The sequence below is a fragment of the Gobio gobio genome (genome assembly GCF_949357685.1).
Source record: "Gobio gobio genome assembly, chromosome: 21".
NCBI lineage: Eukaryota > Metazoa > Chordata > Actinopteri > Cypriniformes > Gobionidae > Gobio > Gobio gobio.
Genome location: NC_137117.1, coordinates 27187883 through 27205202, shown reverse-complemented (window position 1 = coordinate 27205202; position 17320 = coordinate 27187883). Strand labels below are relative to the sequence as shown.

Here is a 17320-nt window from a genome sequence, read left to right as displayed (position 1 = left end):
CAATTGATTATTCATTGCATTTTATTTAGAGAGAAGAATGAATGAAATGGAAGCAATGCGATGAAAATAATTTTTAGCCTTGAGTTTTTGGGTCATGAATTATTGACAATTTTTTTCTCTTTAAAATTATTCACTATTCACAGCTTCTGCTCATTATGCAAAATTTCTGCCTGTAACTTGGAGTTGGAGGTGGTGATATGTTACCATCTTTATTCTCATATCACCTCCTTCATATGCTCTTTCATTTTGCAAATGGGTTTTTAACATGCATTTCAGGGACAGATGAGAAACCAGGGTCTTGATTATAAGCAGTTCATAGGTATCACATATCTGGTCAAAGCTTGGTGCTCAATAGAAACCAGTTTCAATCAGTCACTCTCATACTGCCTCAACATGACTCCGATATTCTTCAGCAGAGTGAAGCAGAGTCTTTATCCTCTAGAGATAATACAAGCTCAAGGTCAGCGGAATAGTTTGAGGGAGACAGCATACAAAAGCAACAGCCATAGCCTCAGTTAATGCTAAAAAAGTTGCTGATGGTGTGTCTCAGTGTGTGAGAGAGAAAGAGTGAGAGCGAGAGAGAGAGAGAGCGTGCTACAGGTTAGAGCTTTTGCTTGCAAAAAATTTGATGAGCCAAACTGGATACAAAGGAAAAACCTTGAGTGGGACGTGTGCAAATGTAATGTTTTCACGCAGTTACAGACAAACGTTGTGTAATATGAGGAAGAGACTGATGCTGACAGTGAATAATTAACATTAATTCTGATACTCTTCATTTAATATAGCCTATATTATGTAGCTATTGTAATAAGGCACGCCACATGAGTTAATGCTGTATTGAATAGCCTATAGTGATCTATAAAATGATCTCTATAATCTACAAAATGAATCGCTGAATGAATGTTGTAGGCAATTCCTAATTTGTAAAACTGCTTTGGATACAAGTGTCTGCTAAATGAACAAATGCAAATTTAAAGAGTGTTTTAGCAACCCCTGCCACCACTTTACCTATGTACACAATGAAGTGCTGTAAGTGCTTTTTTAAAACCGTCACCACACAATAAAAAAGGACACCATTTTTTTAATGAAAAATGTCTCTGCTTTCATACCTTTCATATCACTCCGCGCCTCTCTGTTTTTTATATCAAGGTAAATCATCGTGGTCACATTAGCAAAACTTATTTATTAGGCAAAATAAGTCCATTATTCATCATCAATTCATAGTTTTCAAGTGACATCATACCTTTACTTCCACTTAGAGGGCAACTTACGCCATGTCGTAATTACCACAATTACGTAATTTTAACAGGTACAAATCACTCATGTCCTCGTAGAGCTCGTAATTACAGCTTGGAAGATGAGAGCTGAGAGCTACTTGCAAGTGACTGCTGTAGCACCTGACCGCTGCAGATTCACTTAGGCATTGATAGTGGTGCTATAGAATAGATACAAAGTCCAAGGACGTGAACAGCTCCGAATAGAGGGGTACAGGTGTTGTGCCGCATTTTCGACCCTCTGCCAAATTATTACCCCCCTCCATTACAGGGATGGTGTCACTTTGTGGGCCAATCAGCAGTTCACGAGTTCACACTTACATTTCATTTATAGAGAGTAATTCAATGCGTATTTGGCGTGCTGTCCGGGGGGAGGGCTTCGAGCTCGGAATTAGGCCCGAACCCAGAGTACCCCCGTATATGTAAGTGGTTTTAGAGTTAAAAGGTGTGGCGAAGGGGTGGTGGAAGGGTTGCTGAGAACTGTCAACAAACGGAGGTAGGACTGCTGCGTGTATATATACCTCTATTGTTGATTAGCTGAGTCCTCTCCACCTGTGTCAATTATCTGAACGTGCTTCTCCCGAACCTTGTTTATAAAACATAATTTAGCGTTACACTGGTTCCCTCGAGAGAAAAAACCCAATAGCACCCATAGGCTTTTGGATTATAGCAAAAAACAAGCTCTGTGGTCAACAAACGTTTATAATACTTACATGTTTTGTACATCAAGATACATTTCACAGATGAACACCACTTTTATGATTTTTGAGACCTAAATGCAGGCACCAGAATTAAAAAGCGAAAGGTAGGCTATAAACGAACTACACCACGACCTTCAACGTCAGCATCACTAAGCTTCCGACAACTCTTTCAGTTTTTACCTAGGAGATTTTCCCAGAACGTTTGAGTTAGAATAGTTTAAGAGCACAATTATAAGCATAACGATCTGTATAAGCGGACTGAGTTTACCTGTTTCGGCATGATGACATTTATTCTCCTCGACTCTCCTCTGTATCACATTTAGCCATTTGTTAGCAATTATTTGTTAGCTTTATGTTGTAGAAAACGAATTCAAAAAACCCATTCTGGATGAAAAGTGCTAAAACGCTTCAGCGTTTGGCCTACAAAGTGATGTCAAACCTACAATACTCTATACGCCATACGTGTTGTCATCTCGATACTGTGATTATGACATGGTGTGAATGCAGCATTAGGCTACCCTGATAAATAAAAAAATACCTGCCGTGCAGCCGAAGATAAACGCAGAGTTTCTATGGGAGTGCAATTTTGCGAGAAGTTTTGTGAGCCTAATGCAAAAACTTAAAAATACTATCTATAAATATATTCCTCCCATCTCATAGTTTCTCCATCACCGTGTCTGCTCAGGGAAAAGTGGCTAAAAGCTTCTAATATCACCCAGATTTATTTTATGATGCACCTGCTGGCTGTACATTTTTTAATCCCCTTTTTATGGCATAATTTATTAGCCTAAATTATAGACCTGTTGTTCTGTGATTTTAAATATGTTACTCTGTTGGAGTTTAATGAAAGTATTGGAGTTTGAATTTATCTTCGAAAAGACAGTGGTAATACAATTGGCTGTGCTATTTTTACACTTCAACCCCTCCAGTTGTGGAGGGAAAAGGGGGCAACTGATTTTCATGAATCAGGTGTATCTCTTATTATGGGAGTAAATGTACATTTCTATTTGCTTGAATAGTGCATGTATGAAACAGTTAAAAAGCCTTTACAAAACCACCTAGCAAGTGAAAGAATCTCCACTCTGACCCAGTTCATGCGTTCTCTCTTCTGGGTATATCTCTTTTTATTAGTGACCTCTAAAATCTGGGGGAAAGACTGCTCTGGGTCTAGATAAATTCATTTTCTAATACAACCTGTGTCTTCTGCATATCATAATACAGATTAAAACGGAGTTGAAACTGGAACAGAGAAATTCAAGAAGGTAATCAAATATTCATTTATCTGAATTTTGGGGTGGGTTGCGAGGGTCTTTCTCAATATCTATAGTGGTAGTGGCCCTGGTTAAATTGTGTTTTTTTATCTATTGAAATGTAGTGCGCTCAGATTATATTCATACTACACACATTCATACTGTATGGAACATACTTTTTAGCAGTTGTGAAGTAAATATTTATTCAAAACAAGTTCATACCCCAGAGAGTATGCGATTTCGGACACAGCGAAACAGAAACAGACATGATACAGGAGATGATGACACAGAGGCGACTTCTGTAGACCCCCATGACTGTGTCAAGGTCAATAACTCACTCATCAAACAATTTGATCTTTCATTTCGACCCATGTCAAAATTATTTTAAGGAGTATCAAATTTGGTTTTGTTTTTGATGTTATGAGAAACCGATATAGAAAGAGCTTACTAAGAGTTTGATGTTTTTTCTTTTCTTTATTGTGGACTCTCTTATGTCATTGACCCATACATCTTTCTAGTACCACCACAGCTGCAGTTTGATTGGCCAGAATAAGGGCACATCTACCAGCTATTTCAGATGTGCAAGCGACAATATGTGTATGTGTCTGTGTGTGTGTACTCCAAAAACTAGATTTCAATGGCCTCCAAGAAGAAAGAGCAGGCTAATTGGAGACCTCTGTCTGAAGATAAGACAGCTTTTGCGCACAAAAGGCTTAAAAATAGTGCATATTTTTGAGATGCTCATAGAAATCCCACTGACGGCAAGAAAAAAAAATCAGTTTTCAAAATAAATTTCACCTTTTCCAAAATATCAGGCATCACAGAATGTCCCATATTTCTCCTCACCATTATGTCCATGTGATTAATGAACTCATCCGACTCACTTTAGTCAATGTGAGCTAGGACAGAAACCAGCTTTCACTGATCGGCCAATTAAGGACTTTCGCTCACACAAATACGCCACTGTCAATGTGTTCATTTATTGGATCAGTGATATTCAGACACAGATGCTGGACTGGACTTATCCCTTTATGATTTACCTCTATACTCAGTTAATGTCAGAGTAATCCCTGCCCTACATCCCCATTCAAATATAGCTTCATAATTAAGGCCATCTAGTACACGTGACCAATAACCCATTAGCCAGAGAACGATTCCTTTTAACTGTATTGTACGATCAGAAAACCTGTACCAGACTAAGCATATTGCGTAACTTGTTCTACAACTTTTTAGATAAGGATACAGCCTTTTTTCTCCGTAGAAGCCTTTCCTTTATGTATCTTTAAGTTAATTCAAGGACCTGCCGTTTCTGTTTGTGTTAGATTTGTATTTGAAGACACTTAGTTTTACCCGGTTTCAATGGAGCATATTGTTGAGAATAACATCCATCGGGCTCATGATCTCTCAGCAGACACCATTTCAATCTATGTTGTCTTTACTCTACCGCACATCACAGTTACTGCACATTTTTATTATATATTTTGAAGGATATTAGTTTTCTCAGAAGATGGCTTGTCACACAAACCCAAGGCCACAGTGTGAACTCATGTGGGCGAAAGCCAAATTTCACCCTGAAAGGCTATCTGAAAAAGACAAATGCATGTTAGTTCCAGCAGAGGAAATAACAGTATGATGAATAGCATTGCAACGGCTGCCTTCATCCTTTGATCCCTAATTCAGAAATACATGAACAGATCGGTGTGCGTTTGTAAACCACAGCACATACAGATTTCTTATTTATGTGCATTGAACAGATTGTCATTTAAGTCGTGATTTTCTTACATAGATTGCAATTACATTTGGGCAATATAATGATTACAATTAAATGGTAATGCATGATACAGGGACACTGTGTAGCTGGTTCAATGGGTGTGCCTGTGGTCCAATTATAGGTTGTCTTGCACAGGCCTGCCAGTGGGGCCATTTCCTTCCTTCTTAAAACCCAATAACTAATTATAGAGCTTTTGGTTTTATGGACCATGGGTCAGAGACAAGTCTGATTTAGGGCTTTGTTTTATTTTATTTTGGGGTTTTATGTCTGTGCATTCAAGAGAACCAATAAAGTAAAACAGTATTGAAAAGTCTTTATCCAAGACAAAAAATTCACTTGCAAAGCTATTTTTTTTTTTTTACATGATCAAAGTCACACTGTATTGGACTCAAATCTGATTGGCTGAGTGGCATTCCACTGTCTGTGTATGTTCTAGATGGTCAGATTATATGACTGTGTCCGAAATCGCTCATGTTCATTTGTCACACATTTGTTGTATGTTCATTGTATTTATTGTAAGAGAACAAAACAACTGGTTGTCATGCTTTTTCACTATCATGTTTATTTATTATATTAAAAATACACTACTGTCTGTCACATTTATTTTAAATGAAACCATTATTTGGTTATTTGAAATAACATAATAATGATTAACAACAATAAACAAGTGCATGAACATACATTATGTACATAATGTTATGCAGTTGAAAATAATTACTATCAGTCAATGGATCCGTATCATTTCGCTTCACAATATCTTTACGATAGATGTACTTTAATTAGCAAAAATGTTACTCTTACATTTAAAAAAAGTTGTAGGTATAAAGAGTGAAGGAATGTAAGAAAATGGTGTTGTTCACTCAGCATTCGGACACCACTACAAAATGGCCAACACCATATAGTGCACTATATAAGAAATAGGGAGCGGTTTTGGACACAGTCTATATAAGTGAATCAATTGGATTATCCAGTCAAAAAAGCTGATTCATTTAATTTAGGAACAAAACAACTGACTGTCTTTATGAATGAGTCACTGAATCATTCATTCAACCGATTCTTTCAAAATCCCATATTCTTTTGCTTCATACAAAAGCTACTGCTGCCATTTTGTGTCTCGGTTATTGAATGAAGATGACCTCAGAGGACTTCACTATTAATGTTATGTAAATTATTAATGATTGTTTTGTATATTGTAGGCTTAAAAGATATTTTTCTTAAACTGAATCTCAGATTAAGGTTATACAGGTCAAATTATAAAATAGTTTGAATCAATATTAATTGATATTAAATCATTATTTTGTGTACACATTTATTTATTCATATTAAGTGTATTTATCATTATTATTAGTCAGTCTTTAACATTACCACAAAATAAAAGACATCACATTATCCCTATATCCATATCTTTGCTCTATGTTGCTAGTCATAATGAACTCCTTGAGGCTATAAGTGTGTTTAGCACAATGAGTTTTGATGTTGAATTTCTCTCCACATTATATTGCATTACCATCTAAATTAGAGCACGTTAAATTTTCTATTCTGACCTGTCACATAGTTATCATGGAATGACGGGATGGTTGTTTCTTGAGAAAACAAGAATAATTGAGCATATTCACATTTGAAAGCGGGAAGCTACACACGCACAGGGTTAGTTCCTGCGTAATTACACAGCCATCTGTCCGTATCCTATTGGCACACTATAGACCTGATACAGCATCGCTGTCCTGATCTCTGTGCGGTTCAATGGTTCATCCCATTAAGAAGAGACCAGCTCTTCCCAGTGAGACGTAATGGCTATAGACTGGAAGAAAGGACTTCTCATTTTCCCATCTGACTGATGAACTTCATAATGGCGTAAGACCATGTAGATCACAAAACTCATCCTTACATGCTGAGATGCCAGTATTATTTCATTTGTGGAAGACTACTGGTATGTCTAAAGCTTTAATGACAACATAAAACACCACAAAACTCATTAAGAATCTCCAATAGGCTGTATTATCTCTTGTCGCTGCACATTAATGCACAATACTATTGTGCTTTCTTGATCGAGAGCCTATGTGAGTAAAAAAACAGGACACGAGAGTGAGATTTTTTGCCACCCTACCGTGCTTTTCATCTGATGCGCAGATAATGAAATGATGTTTGTTGCAGTTTAATCCGATGTAGTAATCCCGTCGCTTGCAATCTGCTAGTGCTTCTCAATCCTAGTCCTGGAGGGCCCCAGCTCTGCACATTTTGATTGTGTCCCTTATCTGACACACCCAGTTCAAGTCTTGCAGTTTCTACTAATAAGCCACTGATTTAAATCAGGTGTTAAATAAAAGAGACACCCAAAATATGCAGTGCTCGGGTCCAGAATTGAGAACCACTGCATTAATCACTGTAATGCTATTAAATACTTACAAACATACTGTCCCATCGATTACAGAAATATGAGCATATGCTTAGTCAATTCAGTCATATCTGATATAGGGCCTATGTGTGTACAATTATGCATACAAAGAGAGGAATATGTGTAATAGTGTGTTGGACTCTGCATTTTTTTATGAAGGCTCTTCTTGATTGCAGGGGCCCACTGATGAAGGGGCCCCAATAAGGTCCAATAGGGTATTGCCAACAGGTCCAGGGAAGAGGTCCTTCAAATGTAGTCCCAGGCCCTGTGAATTTTAGTGTATTCTAGGCCCTGGCTGCAAGCAAAAATAGTAGTCCCTAAAATTGCATGCATTGTGGGGACCGGCGAATACAAGGAAAATGGATAATTAAACATAATGTTTCGATTTAGATTTTTAAAACGTAGAAATGTTTGTGTGAGGGTTTTGAGAAAATATCAACAGCATATAAACACAATAGAAGTCAACGTGAAACGTGTGTGTGTGTGTGTGTGTGTGTGTGTGTGTGTGTGTGTGTGTGTGTGTGTGTGTGTGTGTGTGTGTGTGTGTGTGTGTGTGTGTGTGTGTGTGTGTGTGTGTGTGTGTGTGTGTGTGTGTGTGTGTGTGTGTGTATGTGTGTACATGTTTTTCTAGCCTGGTGGGGACTTCAACCTGACTGTAGACAGACTCATGGGGACTCGTGTCACCGTGGGGACCTAAATTGAGGTCCCCACGGGCACAAAAGCTTATAAATCATTTAGAATGAGTTTTTATGAAAATGAAAAAAAACCCTCCTGTGAGGGTTAGGTTTAGGGGCAGGGGCAATGTAAGGGGATAGAAAATACGGTTTGTACAGTATAAAAACCATTACGCCTATGGTGAGTCCCCAGAAGGATAGCGCACCAGACATGCGTGTGTGTGTGTGTGTGTGTGTGTGTGTGTGTGTGTGTGTGTGTGTGAGAGAGAGAGAGAGAGAGAGAGAGAGAGAGAGAGAGAGAGAGAGAGAGAGAGAGAGAGAGAGAGAGAGAGAGAGATTCAGTGATCCAGATGAAAGCAGAGATTATTTATTTCTCTGGGGAAGAGGGGAAGAGAGAAAGAGGGAGGGAGGGACAGACAGCAGCATTGCTCGCATATAGTCTTGTCAGAACTGCACCGGTCTAATGCGTCTCTCAAAAACGAGCCATTAACAGCCGATCAAGGGCTCGCAGTCTTCAAAGTTTGGATTTCTTCATCTATCCCGTGCGTACCCTGTGCCAACCCGAGCAGGTAAAACAACTTTAGATGTTTTGGTATATTGTCATAGATTTTTGTTTTATGTCTTATATTTAAAGCGTCATTGCGGGCGGAACATCTGTTGAAACAAACTAGGACATTAAGATTTATATAATTTCGACACATTTTCAAGTTTATAGATTGCTATAGAGTATGTGAGGGAAAACAGTCGTGAAGAAGCCGTATAAAAATCAACCTGTGTGTTGTGCGAGGTTGACATGCTGTTTCTCTGCGTACAGTTCCCTCAAGTGTTGTGTTTTATCCCTGAAGTAATTAGTGCCCTGCTGACCACATTCACACCGAAAAGTTGTTTTAACACGTCTTTTTCAGGCTACTTTTATTTTTATTTTTTTTAAGAGTGAGAGAGCTTTGCGCTTATCGACATTGCATCGTTGCGTGATATTTTCGAAACTGTTTTAAGAGCAGGTGATTGTAGTAGTGCCGAGTAATATAACGACTAATTGCCATCAAATCAAAGCGAAACGGTTTTGGAATTAATTATTAATAAGGCACGAACTAAGACATCGAGTTCCCTAATGGGTTTATCGATGCTTTTTTTGTGTGCTTAGTGATCATTACTCGTGACTGGGCAATTGTGTTCTTGTCGCATTTTTTCCTAATGTCATGTTGTCCTTGCCATTACTGAGATATTCATCCATTTATTGTACAAGTAGTCTAGGCTTAACTCTGGAGTGCTTGTTAAGAGCTGAGAGAAATTCAGGGTCATTTGTATACAGCTTTGTAATAGGCTAGCTACTTGAGGGCCAAATAAAATGACCTCACAAATATTGTGACATAACATAGCGTTTTTCCTTCTAATAAAGTCAACAGGTTTTAGGGGTAATGTAGGTTATATTAGTATAAACCATATAGTTCTCAATAATAGATTGAAAAGTGTGTGTGTGTGTGTGTGTGTGTGTGTGTGTGTGTGTGTGTGTGTGTGTGTGTGTGTGTGTGTGTGTGTGTGTGTGTGTGTGTGTGTGTGTGTGTGTTCTGAATGCATAATAAAATATCCACAGACACACATTGACATTTTTAATTTCCATTAGAGTTCCACCTGTTTTGAAAAAGTTACTGACTCTTTCAAAACACATGCAACTCCAATGGAAATGAATGGAAATAGTTTTTTGGTTTTGTTACACGAATTCAAATTTATGTTTGTCAAACCATTGTTTCTTTCACACATCTAGTTCTCTGTTGTTAATGTTTATTACCAGACCAGAGGTCTTCAACCTTTTTCATGCAAAGGACTATATTTAATGCATTATTATTATTATTATTATTATTATTTTTTTATTACAAAAATTACTTTGAGAGCAATCAATAATGGGCAGACCCAGTACGGTGCCACCACTACAGTAGAATAACAGACTCCCTGATGAAAACTTGTGGTCATTAATAGCCATTGAAGACATGCCTGCACCCTGTGGCACATCAAGTTCATTATTCAGTTCTGTCAATTGTTAAACACTCTGAAATAACTTCAATACTTCGTAGACAGAAACTATCAGACAAATTATATCTGAGATTCTAGTTCTATCAACATTTACGCTAAACTTCATAAATGAAACCATGAAAATTAGGGATTTGGATTGTGTTTAACTATATATAAAGAGCCCATCTATTTGATGGCAGGCTTTCCGTTCAGTAACGTCCTGCCTTGCTGTATGAGGATGCAAAGATTACGGTCAAACCTTCTAGAGCTTTCAGCTGCAGGTCGTAGCTGCTGAAACAGAGAGATATGAGAATTTTACCCTGTGCCACACTTAAATAGTCTTTGCAGCCAGAGAGGTGTTTGTGAAAGTGACAGACGCACCCACAGGTGAGCTGTGAACGCGACTGAAATTTTGCACATCCTTTTAACACATAGCAGCATGATGCTGGAATTCCTAGCTAACACTCATTTACAGGATTTCACAAATGCTAAGCCTCTAGAAGTGATCTGTTATAAATGGTTAATGGCCATGACAGACTCCAATTCAGAATGTGCCAAAAACCGGCGGTTGAGCGGAAGAGCAAATGGGCCACAGTGGATTAGCAATAAAAATAAACAAACAAAACAAAGTTGGTCGTGTGGATGCGGCATTGCATTACAAGATTGAAAGAGACATGATGAAATGCAAATACAGGCATTGGTGGTCTAGAAAATGTTGCCCCATTAAAAAAATAAAACTAATAATGCCCTCAAAATAAATGTTTGGGTAGCATTCAAGACCATAAATGTCACCAGGGTGTTTTTTAGCTTTTTTATTTCTGTAACTTTTTTTTAAAGTTATATTTTTGTCCTTTCTGCCATTATTTCAATAGGATATTTAAAGGAAGATAGGAAACAGTAAGACAGAAGAAGAAGATCAGGAAAGGACCATGAGCCAGGACTTATACTTGGGTCACCCAAAGTGCTGACCAGATGTTGGAGCGCTGCCCGTAAGGAAATATGGCTCTGACTACAGTGAAAAAAATATCCAGTTAAATTTACCAAAACAACTGCTGTGGTTGCCTGGAGTTCACCATAAAAAATACGGTGACAATGTTTTAGTTATTAAGGGATGGCATATTGTACATTTGTCTTCAGAACTGCCTTAATTCTTTGTGGCATAGATTTATCAAGGTGCTGGAGACATCCATATTGACATGATAGCATCTTGTCGGCTGCACATCCATGATGTGAATCTCCTGTTCCTCCACATACCAAAGGTGTTCGATTGGATTGAGATCTGGAGACTGTGGAAGCCATTTGAGTAGTGAACTCATTGTCATGTTTAAGAAACCAGTTTGAGATGATTTGAGCTTTGTGATATGGCGTGTTATCCTGCTTGAAATAGCCATCAGAAGATGGGTGCATGTGGTCATAAAGGGATGGACATGGTCAGCAACAATACTCAGGTAGGCTGTGGCATTTAAATGATGCCCAGTTGGTACTAAGGGGCCCAAAGTGTGCCAAGAAAAAAATCACTCACACCATTACAGCACTAGCAGCAGCCTGAACCGTTCATGGAAGGCAGGATGAATCCATGCTTTCATGTTGTTTATGCCAAATTCTGAACCTACCATCTAAATGTCACAGCAGAAATAGAGAAGCATCAGACCAGGCAAAATTTTTCCAATCTTCTATTGTTCAATTTTGGTGAGCCCATGCAAATTGTAGCCTTAGTTTCCTATTCTTAGCTGACATGAGTGGCACATGGTGTGGTCTTCTGCTGCGGTAGCCAGTCTGCTTCAAGGTTTGATGTGTTGTGCGTTCAGAGATGCTCTTCTGCATACCTTGGTTGAAACAAATGGTAATTTATGTTAGTGTTGGCCTTCTATCAGCTCTAACCAGTCTGGCCATTCTCCTCTGACCATGGGCATCAACAAGGCACATCTACATGCCTAAATGCATTAAGTTGCTGTCATGTGATTGGCTGATTAGATATTTGCGTTAAGCGTTAATCGAACAGGTGTATCTAATAAAGTGGCCAGTGAGTGTATTTTACTTACAAAACTTAAAACATCATCCTCTGGTTTTACAGACAGGGATTAGTTAAAATAAGATTTTAAATTACCTTTTATAAACATGACTGGTTAGTGCAAGTTGCTTTCAGATAAGACAGCTCAAAAATACATTTTAGTCTAGGATTAGGCTTAAGTCTTGTCTGTGAAATCGGGCCATATTTTTCATGAAATTATATAATCTTATATACCAAGCCTACTTGGACAATCAGTAACAGAAAGCCACATGATGAATTAGAGTTCATCATAAGTGACCTGTCCATAAAACATGGCCAATATCCCTATAGAGACTGTGCACTTGGTCATACACACAAAAATAAATTATGCTAAATGCACATGATCCTAAAATAATTAATATTAATTGTGACACAAAATACCCTAATGTACATACTGATAACAAAAATGAGAATAAACTAAACTATTTATATAAAATGTTCATATGTGATGTGTAATGTTGGATCATCTGAGAATGTCCTTAAACTGTTTTTTATTATCTTAAATTATATTGCAATTCGTAGTTTTTACTTGCAAAAAGATAAATAAATCTGAAAGTATTTTACAGTAAAATATATATATATATAATGCATTGTTAATAATTTTAAATCGCAAATGTATGATACAGTAACTTACAGTTAACCAATTAACAGGTTTTAACTATTAGTCTATTTCTGTAAAAAAAATTACATTAGCCTACAAGAATTTAACAATGTACCTATAACTTAAAGGGGGGGGAAACACTCAGTTTCAGTCAGTCTCATGTCAATCTTGAGTACCTATAGAGTAGCATTGCATCTTGCATATCTCCGAAAAGTCTTTATTTTTATTATAATTATAAAAGGAAGATGCGCTGTTCCGAGTCTTTCCGAAAAAAGCTGTGCGGCTGGGGGCGTATCGTGTGGGCGGAGCTAAAGAATGTCGAGCGCGCGCCGCTGTTACTGTGTTAAGTGCGTCTGAAAGCTGCGTCATCCCTAAAAGCGGGAAAAAACTTTATTCAACATAAAAAATGGCTTTTAATCGGATACAGCCATACATCTATGATCCGGAATCAGACCCAGAGGCTGAAGTTGAACAGGAGCAGCAGCAAAAACGACTAGAGCAGGACATCTATGTGGTATAAGTTACACTAACTATATAATATGCTTAGCGGCTTGTGTTATTTACACATTTATACTTTAATTATATCGTGTGTGTGTGTGTTTACGCGTGGTTTGTGTAGACATGATTTGTAGGAAGCGGACTGGTTTTGCGCGTCAGGCTAGTGTTTACATAGAAAGACATGGAATAGTAGCGCATTTGAATGAAGAAGCGCGCTTATTTAGTTCAACATATTTCCCCATTCTTTGTGTATTGTTGTTTGGAGTGCTTTTACAATACACAAACATACACATATAGTGGCCAGCTAAACAAATGTACACACTATACATCGCATGCTCCATTGATCAATACGTGGTCATGTTTGGGCTACTTGATGGGCATAGGCAAAAACAGACATTTGAAGCAGTCTTACTCAGTGCCTGCGGTTCCAACGTTGGGACCTTTATCGTTGGGACCGCTCCATCCTTCAGTATTAGGCGATTTGAAAATCCGGAAAAGCAAATTCCATCCACTTTTGCCTTAACGCGGGGTTATTTGGCTACGAGCCAGCGCTTTGATGGGCGTAGCCTATTGCTTTCACGGCCCATACAAGGAAATTCCGCCCTGTTGACGTCAAGCGGACCCATGATCGAAAAAAACTTTCCGAAACTAATTTTGGCAAAGAAATACTCCCATCAAACGTCCACCTTAGCTTTTGAAACTGTGTCCATGTTTAGCATGGGAATCCAAGTCTTTGACAGTGCAAAAAGATCAGTATGCATGAAACAGCATTTCACCCCCCCTTTAAAGGTAGGGTAGGCAATGTTCTCTATATGTCACTCAAACACCCCAAACACCTCTGATAATTCAGAAAAGGCCCATGAGAATTGGTGAGTTGAATTTGCATGCCACTCCCCTGGAGATGGCTTGCATCCACTCATTCAGATTTGTTCTTCGGAGCCGAGAATTCCCCTGGGCGCTTCAACGAGCTACTAAAAACAGAAAGGTTCAAAAGAAAATATTTTCTAATATTCTCTATTCTCTCTGAGTTTCTCTATAAAAGAGAAATTTCTTCTAAAAGAGCAAACATAGACAAATAACTTGTTTTTTCACCTGTGTATTTCTGGGTGCGATCAACACGTCTCCATCAGATGCAGTTTGAGAAGGGCCATGCCCATGCGGGAGCAGCTTTTGTGAATCTGTCACCACTCTTTCAGCTTTTGGACAGACCTTGTATTTCTACGTGCAGGGGTTCTCTTAGAACAAGTGTCCAGATGTGCTGTGGTTACAACAGACAAGTCCAACACAGGCGGGGGTGCTATATGCTTTCTGATTAAAGTCAGGGAGGACAAAGAACAGGTTGTGTTGGTTGCGCCGTACTCGCCCATCTAGACTTGGTTCTCGGAGCTCACGCCCCTTGAAGACAGACACCCCCAAGGTTCCCACTACCGTTTTTAGGGATCAGGTGGTGAACCTGCAAGCGCTTCCTTGTCATGAAGCAGACCCAGCCTTATCGTTGCTATGTCCGATATTGCCCTGCTTGTGTACTTGGAACGCACAGAGAACTTCAGATGCTCTGAGCAGCTCTCCTAGTCTGGTTTGAAGGACAGCTAAAGGGGAGAATTGTCTCCAGACAAAAAGAGAGATTAGCCCACTTGATTGTGGATGCCCTTTCTTGGGCATACCAAACCCATGGTGCGCTGTGCTCCATTGCATCCTCCAGGACACTGACAAATGGTGCCTCTCAAAACAGACATCTGTATAGCAGTGGGGTTGGCTACACCTAATAAGATTTTCCAATCTCCAGGTTGAGGCGGTATCGTCCCGAATGTTATCAGGTTTGAACAGGTAAAAATCGGGCAACTGGCTGGGAGTATTGTTTGCACACAGGGCCTTTCCACTACCTGAGGTATTAACATGCATTTTTGTGGTCCATGTGAGTTTCCTGTTTGGCAAACCCTGGACATCTTTCTAACCTTCAGCACCTATCGGTAGCCAAATTCAGCGGTGGAATTTTCCACCAGGCCCATTACTCATGGGATGCAACTTTTCAGGTGAGTCTGCGTAATTGGGCTCCATATGTGCTGAGTCCCTAGTGGTAATACCATATGATGTATTCTCCACTGTTCGGTTTCCCTGTCACTAAATCCTGTCCTACCCTGGGCAGAGCCTCGCTCTGCCACCGGTCACGGTGTCTGTAGAGCTCATCCCTTTTCAGGTACTTCCTGTTCAGTAAGTCCATGTAATGTATTCTCCACATGCTAACCTACCTTCGGGCAGGATGTGGTCTCCATAGTGTCCTTTCTTCTGCATAGGAGAAAGAACCCTTCCCCAATGCTAACTCTTGTCTGCACAGCTGTAAGTTTATCCTTATTTTAGAAGCAAAAAACAGAAATGGTCTGGAAGTGGCTGAAGCAACCTATTCCCATTGTAACTACTGTTCTCTCTGCCCCTGCGTGGTACGAGGGACTCTGCGGCATGGGGCATTGGGAAGGTTGCGATGTAGCGAGTGCACTTGTTACCCTCCACACCGCAGATTTCCGACATCTGCACCGACAAACCTCGTAACATGGTTCAACTTGTTGTGGCGTTTTCCATTGGGAACCCTAACCCCCATTGTGTCCTTCCTGCCACAACACTGAACTACCTGCTAATCAGAAGCGTTGGGGCTCCCAAGTGCGACTCCCTAGGGAATCCCTCCATCAGGGAATCGAGGTCATGTCTGTAACTAAGACAATTTTCATAAACACTTTTTGTTGTATTGGTTGAAACTCTACAAATCCTGATAGCAAACAATAATAGAAGTGGTCTAAAATATTCAAAGTGTACATATATCTTCTGTGGAAGTCTCAGGACCGAAAAAAATGTTCGCCCAATCATTCCAAATGCAATTATAGGATGTCCTACCTGCCTGTCAATCTGTATTTCCATACCTCCGCGTACCCTGCTCACGCAGACCTCACACGTCATCAGTGCATTCCGTAAGGCTTTGCTGAGTTGTAGACAGACAGTCACTGAGCGCCTCAAACAAACAGCACCTTTTACCATTCCTCCTGAACCAAAACAATAAGCTGATGATGTTTTTCCTGCCACCTATACATCTGCCTGAAATGGACTGCTCTTATTGGTTGATTCACTAAGTGGCAGCACTCATTTTGACTGTTGCGTTTAAGAACTACTTGAAGAAGAAAATTGAAAATGGCAACAAAAATGTATATGCGATAACAACAAATATGTATATGGGAGGAGGTGAAAAGGTATCTGCATTCGTACAACTTGAAACAATATAAACATGAAACAAACATCCTATGTGGCTCATTGATTGTCTATAGTAATTAGTGGTCAGTAAAGTATACTAAAAAGCCCAGAACACTCAACTGTGTGCAAGACAACAGCAGACAAAGCAAACCCCAGATTTTAGTATGACAATTTTTTCAGCCGTCTCACTAAAGATGCATATCCTTCCATCCAAAGGGGTTAAATCTGTCTGATCGGGGGACTCTCACAAAGGTGGCAATGAAATCAAGTCAAGACAAGCATCAGACAAGATTAAATTCCCAGCAGAGGTTTCCAAGATGCCCATGAACGTCACTCCATCTTTTTACAGTCACTCTGATTATTTTGGCTTAAAAATTACATTAGACATGATCAAAACAAATGTAACACACTGCAAGACACCGGTTCACTGTTATATTGACATAATGGTGCATTGAATTCATATAAAAGCTCCCCAGAGTTCACTAATATGCCGAATGTCAGCATCATTATCTGCGTTTCTACCGGACGAAGCTCTGAATCATTTCAGCCCCCATCCTGGGTTCTATCACCTCAGCTACTCAACAAATTACGCCACTTATGAGAGAAAGTGCTGGCAACCCTAAGCTAGACAGAGTGGAGAACCTCTGCGAGAACATATGTTAGCGAATTCACATTTTTCAAATGGCTTGTTATCACAGTGTGAAAACATTACAGACTACAGTCTCTATAGCACTAGTGGAGGGAAATCACAATCAATGAGTCACAAATAAAGCTTTATATGCAATTGGTTATTTATAAACATGCTAATGCCCATTAGCACTGTGTCACACAACATTGTTTTCACCTCTTGGATGGTGCC

The 17320-nt window shown here is 39.3% G+C and overlaps 1 protein-coding gene across 3 annotated transcripts in view; it reads left to right on the top strand.

The window, feature by feature from the left end:
* The first annotated feature begins 8442 nt into the window (after positions 1 to 8442).
* Positions 8443 to 17320, top strand: part of camkvl (CaM kinase-like vesicle-associated, like) — a 46877-nt gene continuing 37999 nt past the window's right edge. Inside the window, exons 1-2 of one of the 3 annotated variants that reach the window (XM_079802178.1) lie at positions 8443 to 8634; positions 10948 to 11064. The gene's annotated coding sequence lies outside the window, so the exon portion shown is untranslated. The remainder of the gene's footprint in view (positions 8635 to 10947; positions 11065 to 17320) is intronic. The other 2 variants (XM_079802179.1, XM_079802177.1) reach the window with 2 other exon arrangements.